Source organism: Oncorhynchus mykiss, chromosome 1 (genome assembly GCF_013265735.2).
Source record: "Oncorhynchus mykiss isolate Arlee chromosome 1, USDA_OmykA_1.1, whole genome shotgun sequence".
Classification (NCBI taxonomy): Eukaryota; Metazoa; Chordata; class Actinopteri; order Salmoniformes; family Salmonidae; genus Oncorhynchus; species Oncorhynchus mykiss.
In genome coordinates this window covers 8,577,247-8,585,455 of record NC_048565.1, presented here as the reverse complement: position 1 = coordinate 8,585,455, position 8,209 = coordinate 8,577,247, and the positions used below count along the sequence as shown (strand labels likewise).

General features: G+C 41.3%; 1 protein-coding gene across 2 annotated transcripts in view; it reads left to right on the top strand.

Moving 5' to 3' along the window:
• Positions 1 to 4,865: 4,865 nt before the first annotated feature.
• The window catches only part of LOC110508833 (E3 ubiquitin-protein ligase RNF13), an 84,666-nt gene continuing 81,322 nt past the window's right edge, over positions 4,866 to 8,209 (top strand). Inside the window, exon 1 of one of the 2 annotated variants that reach the window (XM_036987041.1) lies at positions 4,866 to 5,050. The gene's annotated coding sequence lies outside the window, so the exon portion shown is untranslated. Of the gene's footprint in view, positions 5,051 to 5,078; positions 5,741 to 8,209 lie in introns of those variants that run through there. The other variant, XM_036987109.1, reaches the window with a different exon arrangement.

Sequence of the window (8,209 nt, the reverse complement as noted above, 5' to 3'; positions counted from 1 at the left end):
CTATTACAGTATATCTATTACAGTATATCTATTACAGTATACAGTCTATTACAGTATATCTATTACAGTATACAGTCTATTACAGTATATCTATTACAGTATACAGTCTATTACAGTATACAGTCTATTACAGTATATCTATTACAGTATACAGTCTATTACAGTATACAGTCTATTACAGTATATCTATTACAGTATATCTATTACAGTATACAGTCTATTACAGTATATCTATTACAGTATACAGTCTATTACAGTATATCTATTACAGTATACAGTCTATTACAGTATACCGTCTATTACAGTATATCTATTACAGTATATCTATTACAGTATACAGTCTATTACAGTATATCTATTACAGTATACAGTCTATTACAGTAAACAGTCTATTACAGTATATATATATATTACAGTATATCTATTACAGTATACAGTCTATTACAGTATATCTATTACAGTATACAGTCTATTACAGTATACAGTCTATTACAGTATATCTATTATATACTATTGTATATATTGTATACAGTCTATTACAGTATACAGTCTATTACAGTATATCTATTACAGTATATCTATTACAGTATACAGTCTATTACAGTATATCTATTACAGTATACAGTATATTACAGTATACAGTCTATTACAGTATACAGTCTATTACAGTATATATATTACAGTATACAGTCTATTACAGTATACAGTCTATTACAGTATATCTATTACAGTATATCTATTACAGCATACAGTCTATTACAGTACACCGTATATCATTCATATTCCATTCACCCAGCTCAATGTAACAACGCTAAGTTTAGGCTAATACACAATGCTCTTATTTTCCTTATATCTCATCATGAGGTTGCTGCAACCTAGCCAATGAATGAAAGTTTACAACGTAAGTGCATAGGTCGAGAGAATGACAGATTGACAGTGACAGATTCAATGCTGCCTTGGACACTCTTGCCTGCATCTAGCTGATATAGGTGCAAACGAGAGTTTCTACGCGACAAATTCAGGTATGTTTATCCCCGTTTGGTTCTGTTTGCTTCTGTTTAAGATTTTTTTTTCAACAGAATTGGCAGAATGGATACACCCCTGATCACACGCAAACACAGTTCACTGTCATAGCAGCCACATACAAACAGCATGATCATTTTGCTCATTGTATAATTCCTTCTCGCAACTACACACTCTCCTCCTCTCACCTTTTCCCTTCGCTGGTGAACTTCAGTGTACAACATATCAGCTGTCTGTGACCAGGTGAACAAAACTTTCCAAGCCAAACCTTCATATTATAACCACTACACACAGTCTACATCGTTGTCACCATATTAGCTAACGTCATAATCAACATACAGTAGCTACTAGAACTAACGCGTTAGTAAACCCACTACAATCATGCAGTACAGTGTATAGTCAGCAAGCAGTTCAGCAGTTACACCGTCGGGCCCCGGTTGCAATAAATTAATACAACCAAAAGCTTGACTTCACTTGGAAGAGTTCCAGTGTTGGAGTTCCAAGCTAGCAGGCTAACATAGCATCCCTCTCTGTTTGAGCCGGGTGTTTGAGTAGGCTAAACTAGCTAGCTGCATTCGCAATTTTTTTTACAATGGATTATCTCTCTCTCCCTCTCTCTCTTGCTTCTCCTTAATTTTTAAAGAAATGAATTTGTTCAAAACTCTTAAATTAGGCCTCCTGAGTGGCGCAGAGGTTTAATGCACTGCATCGCAGTGCTTGAGGCGTCACTACAGACCCGGGTTCAATCCTGGGCTTTGTTGCAGCCGGCCGCAACCAGGAGACCCATGAGGCGGCGCACAATTTGCCCAATGTCGTCCGGGTTAGAGGAGGGTTTGGCCGGCCGGGCGCAATGCATGCAGACACGGTTGCCAGGTGCACAATGTTTCCTCTGACACATTGTTGCGGCTGGCTTCTGGGTTAAGCGGGCATTGTGTCAAGAAGCAGTGCGGCTTGGTTGGGTTGTGTTTCGGAGGATGCATGGCTCTCAATCTTCGCCACTCCGGAGTCCGTACGGGAGTTGCAGCAATGAGACAAGACTCGCTGGAGCGCGATGAGACAAGGACATCCGGCCAGCCAAACCCTCCCCTGAACCCGGACGACACTGGGCCAATTGTGCGTGGGTCTCCTGGTCGCGACCGGCTGCGACAGAGCCCAGAATCTCTAGTAGCACAGCTAGTACTGCGATGCAGTGCCTTAGATCACTGAGACAGAGCCTGGACTCGCACCCAGGATCTCTAGTGGCACAGTGTCTTGCAGTGTCTTAGACCACTGGGCCACTTGGGAGGCATTCACTGTTGATTGTGGCCTGTGGAATGCTGTCCCACTCCCCTTCAATGGCTGTGCGAAGTTGCTGGACATTGGCGGGAACTGGATCAAGCTGTCATACATGTCGATCCAGAGCATCCCACACATGCTCAATGGGTGACATGTCTGGTTAGTATGCAGGCCACTGAATAACTGGAAACATATGTGTACTGTCTTAATAAAGCACAATTTTCCACCATCATTTTGGTTTTTTATGACAATTTAGGATGATGCACACCACCTTAACCCAAGTATGTGGGTTAAGGGGCGGCAGGGTAGCTAGCCTAGTGGTTAGAGCGTTGGACTAGTAACCGGAAGGTTGCAAGTTCAAACCTGAGAGCTGTCGTTCTACCCCTGAACAGGCAGTTAAACCACTGTTCCTAGGCCGTCATTGAAAATAAGAATTTGTTCTTAACTGACTTGCCTGGTTAAATAAATAAAAAAATAAAAAATTGCAACATCCTAAATTGTTGATTAAAGCTACTTATAAGGAGGATAATCATTTATGTACTAGCCGGTCCACAGGGGATACAAGTGTATTAATCCAAGATGATAGATAGTGCAGCTCTAGCGCTCACTATCGACTGCCTAGGCTATCTTTCATTGCAGGTGTTTTTGTATCAAAGGCACTGGGTAAAGGTAAATTAATCCACAAATATAATTGTAGATATATGAATGACCCCATTTTCATGAATTGTATGACACCCATCACAGAAACAGTACGTGACTTGCACCAGGAAGTAGGTGGGACTTTCATAAGGTATAGAGCCCCACAGTGGAGATGTCATAATACCCATAAACCTAGCGGTCAAACATGGAAACGGTTCCAATAACTTTTCCACCATTCATTTATCCCATAGGAGATTTTAGAAACCTTTATTTAACTAGGCAAGTCAGTTAAGAACAAATTATTATTTTCAATGACAGTCTAGGAACAGTGGTTTAACTGCCTCGGAAGAGTGGGTTAATTGCCTCGTTCAGGGGCAGAACAAGAGATTTTTACCATGTCAGCTCAGGGATTCGATCTTTCAACCTTCCGGTTACTAGGCCAACGCGCTAACCACTAAGCTACCTGCCACACTTACAATAAGGGCTGTGTGTTGTGTAGGCTTACCCTGGTGTAACGTTCTGCTAACCATGTAAATCTCTCTCGGACAAGGTGACTTTTATCAATATATTTCGGCTCTATTTACTCTCAGGTTGGAAAATGCTAATTAGCATCAAAGTAGACATTATGGAAAACTACAAATCCCTGCAAGCTGCTGCACATCATCTCCAGCTGATACCTTTGCTAACAGGTACTGTGTCAATTTAAAACTTGAACAAGACAGTTAACAATTGTCCATTTAAAGAAACGTAGCCAATTTATTCATTACAACATTTAGCTGACAATAGACAGTTAATCCAGAGATTCTTACCTTTGCCTCAATTCGGTAGTCTGGTCCAGATCATCATGGTATTTGTAGTTCTTTATGATAGCCACATTAGCAGCTAATTAGCATTTCATTTTGAGGGGGTAAATACAGACGAATATATTGATAAAAGTCCCCTTATCCTAGAAAGATTTAGACGGTATTCAAATGCAATTATTTGAAGTGTTTCTAAAATACCCTATGAGAAAAAGGTTTTATGGGTATGACTCTGTGGTACTCTCATTGTTACACAAAACACCAGTGTCAATACAGGAATTATACAACCAAACAAACAACCAATTACAGATTATTCAAAGGCCTTTAAAAAAAACAGGTATTTATTGTTTTTACAGCTTTCTTATTCGAAGAATGTAGAATAATCTAGAACACCTTACAGAAAACAAGGAAGACTGGGTCTTTATTAGTGAATTTACATGTATTAATGACTTTTTCCCCATTATTACAATTACATTAAATACTTTTTTTTTTTTTGTATATTATAGTTAATGAAACCAAGCAGCACATTACCCCATAATAAACAAAAGTATTCAAGACTATTATCAATTATAAATCTATAAATACCTTGCAATAATTTCTTTACACGTAGACAATGCCAAAATGAATGCAACACTTTTTCTGGATGCTTTTCCCAAAAAATACAGTCAATGGTACTTTTTTGTTGTTTTTCAGCTAATGATTCGCAGGGTTATACTTATGGATAATTCTGAAAGAGACCTCTTTGACCTCTCTTTCAGAAATATCCATAAGTATAACAAGCAGATATTTGTGTGGTATAATAACCAAACCTTCCAAAATATATTATTAACAATGTATTCCAGGCCAGCAAATGCGGGTTCCAAGGCCAGCACTGCCCCGCCATAAACTTCGCTATTATTACCCCACATCTTGCGCTCGAATTCATAGTCAAACTGTCAGCCACTAAATTTAAACCTTTGCATACGTGGTCACACACCCCACACGTATAAATACTATATATTTTAGATAATTTCTTTACTGTAAATACATGATGCATCACGTGGTTATGTTTACCCCAGGAAACAGTTTCGGAAAGGAAAGATTGATTGTCCTTCCGTCCAATCAGCAGCAACAATCTGCTCGGGCGGGGCGGAGTTTGCAGATAGAGGAAGCTGGCTAGTTCGGGATTATTGTTGACGTTCTGTTGTACTGGCATGTTAAAGTAAAGGAATAAAGTTGTTGCGATCATACGTATAGATAGCAATTTATTGTAATGTCTATATTATTCGCATATATATTTTTTAAATCAGAGGAAACTTCGGTCTGATTCAAAGGTAACTTTCCACGATCTAACGTTAGTTATCTAGCTAGCTAACTTGTATTTGTAGCTAGCGCTGATATAGCTAGCTGTTACCAACGTCAAATACGCTGGTGTTTAGACTCGAGTCATGTCATGATGTTGCTATCAAGCTTGGGAGTTGCAAAGCTGGTCTAATAATGGTATTTAGCTTGCTAATAATGGTAGCTTGCTCCATCGGGTATATTTAGAAGACGTGTAATAGCTTGCTAAATAGGTTTGGCACCTCTACAGCCGCCATATATTGTTAGTATCATAAAACCCGATTCACCACTTTTGCAGCTGTGTTTACGTTAGCCGGTGGTCATGACTCTCAGTTCCACAACATTACACATAATAGTCATTGGACGAAGGCGTATTCTGTATGGGGGAGGTTATCCGCGACGCATCGCTTGCGGTACGGTTGTGGAAAACAAAAGGTCATATTGATACACGCCTTTTTTTATAGGATTATGGTTCCCATATGGCCATATTTCCATGCTACAGCTCTTGTTTACAGGAAAACAGACGGGAGACCGAGTGGACTACTTGTGCTAATTAGCTATCTGCGTTTCCAAACACCTAAGTTACTGTATGTGTAAACGGAAGACATATGCCACAAACGTGTTGTCTAGTCAATGAAAAGTACTGTCGGCTGCTGTGTTAAACGCGGTTAAAACAGTGTACAGTAAGTTTGTATTTTGCATTTGTGAAATGTTTGATGTACAGGGATTTATTTTTCTATAACCGTACCGCAATGGAGAATCGATTCACGTTTAGATGGAGTATTTGGCTGTTTTGTCTTTTTAAGGTCCTTGGACTAAGGAGTAACGTTAGGCTCTTTAGTCCAATATTGGGCTATGATTAAGTTAGCTAGCTAGCTAGATAGATGGGAGATTTGCGACAAGAATAATATTAGCTAGGAAGTTAGCGTGGCTAACTGAATAGGTTGTTATCCAAGTAGGCTATGTGGTTAAAGTCGCTATCTGTCATACTGCTGGGTAGTCACATTACATGCGACGACATTGCCACATGACTTTGACATCATCCTTCTTTTGCAACTAATACGATGACTTCTACTTTCAGGCTTTACTTTACAAAGATCATTACATCTGTAGCAAGTATCATACAGCAAATGTCCCCGTACCTTTTGAAAGGGCCTACCTACGTGAAACTTGGAATTGTTTATTTGTGGCTTTATACACCCGTGCCACCTTGAAACATACAGCATGTCATGTTTAAATGAATATTCAATATCTGGGGAGATATTTTGTGTTATTAGTAGCGCTTGGTGATGCTGTATTGCTATCTGATGTAGTCTAATGCATGTTATTTCCTCTCTGTCCGACACCGGTCATCACTGAGAAGCACAGGGCCCAAGCAGTAGGTCTACTCTTGATAAGCCTTTTATAGATATTTTTTGACGACTCACACTGAATTTGAATTCTGCTGCGCTATTGAACGTAACACATTGTTTGAGTCTGGCATCCAAGAAGTCGTTTGTGTGACTTCAGAAGGAGGGGTGTTGTACAAAACAAATTCATCAGCGATTGGATCATCTCTAACAAATCTAACCAATCAGAATTTCAAAGTTGATCACTTCATCATGTAGGCTGGCTCTGGCCCAACTGTTGTTTTCAGGGACCAATCAGAACAGTCAGAATGTGTTTGGCCAGAGCGATGTGGATGGGTAGCCAGGGGTGCAACTTTCACTGCAGACGGGGGGGGGGTCATGTCCCCCCATATTCTGAAATTGCATTTATCATTGGAATGTGATTTGCATCAATGGGCTTTAGGACCAAGAGGTCGCCTCCGAGCAGTCGGGTATGCTGTTTGTAGTGTTCAGCCGGCTGGATTTAGGACCATGCAAACACCACAGAGCGGGTTGACAGGCTGTGTGAAGGCAAAGCTTTTGGAAGGCTGGCTGGACCAGCACTGGAGAGTTGAGCATAGTTCAGTGTCTGTGTTGCGCTCTTTCACCGAGTTGTAAAAGCAAGCAGAGCAGAAACTGGCTACTCTTTAGCTGACTGATGTAGCTGGCAAGGTAACAGCAGTTTAACTTAACAGAAAAAAAATGATCTAGTGTTTGTTCACAGTGCTGAGCTAGTATTGTAACTGACATGTAACATTAGCTAATGTTTCTTTCCCTCTTGACTGAGGTGAATGAATTAGCTACACTAGCTAGTAGCTACCATAGCCAGGCCATCTCTTCGCAAGTTGATGTACCATTAGAGAGAGGGAGAGAGCTGACCATAACAGAACATGGCCAAGATGTTCAAATGTTCATAAATGACCAGCATGGTCAAATAATAATAATCACAGGCAGAACAGTTGAAACTGGAACAGCAGCACGGCCAGGTGGACTGGGGACAGCAAGGAGTCATCATGTCAGGTAGTCCTGAAGGCATGGTCCTAGGGCTCAGGTCCGAGAGAGAGAAAGAAAGAGAGAATTAGAGAGAGCATACTTAAATTCACACAGGACACCGAATAGGACAGGAGAAGTAGTCCAGATATAACAAACTGACCCTAGCCCCCTGACACAAACTACTGCAGCATAAATACTGGAGGCTGAGACAGGAGGGGTCAGGAGACACTGGCCCCATCCGAGGACACCCCCGGACAGGGCCAAACAGGAAGGATATAACCCCACCCACTTTGCCAAAGCACAGCCCCCACACCACTAGAGGGATATCTTCAACCACCAACTTACCATCCTGAGACAAGGCCGAGTATAGCCCACAAAGATCTCCGCCACGGCACAACCCAAGGGGGGGCGCCAACCCAGACAGGAAGATCACATCAGTGACTCAACCCACTCAAGTGATGCACCCCTCCTAGTGACGGTATGAAAGAGCCCTAGTAAGCCAGTGACTCAGCCCCTGTAATAGGGTTAGAGGCAGAGAATCCCAGTGGAAAGAGGGGAACCGGCCAGGCAGAGACAGCAAGGGCGGTTCGTTGCTCCAAAGCCTTTCCGTTCACCTTCCCACTCCTGGGCCAGACTACACTCAATCATATGACCCACTGAAGAGATGAGTCTTCAGTAAAGACTTAAAGGTTGAGACTGAGTTTGCGTCTCTCACATGGGTAGGCAGACCATTCCATAAACATGGAGCTCTATAGGAGAAAGCCCTGCCTCCAGCTGTTTGCTTAGAAATTC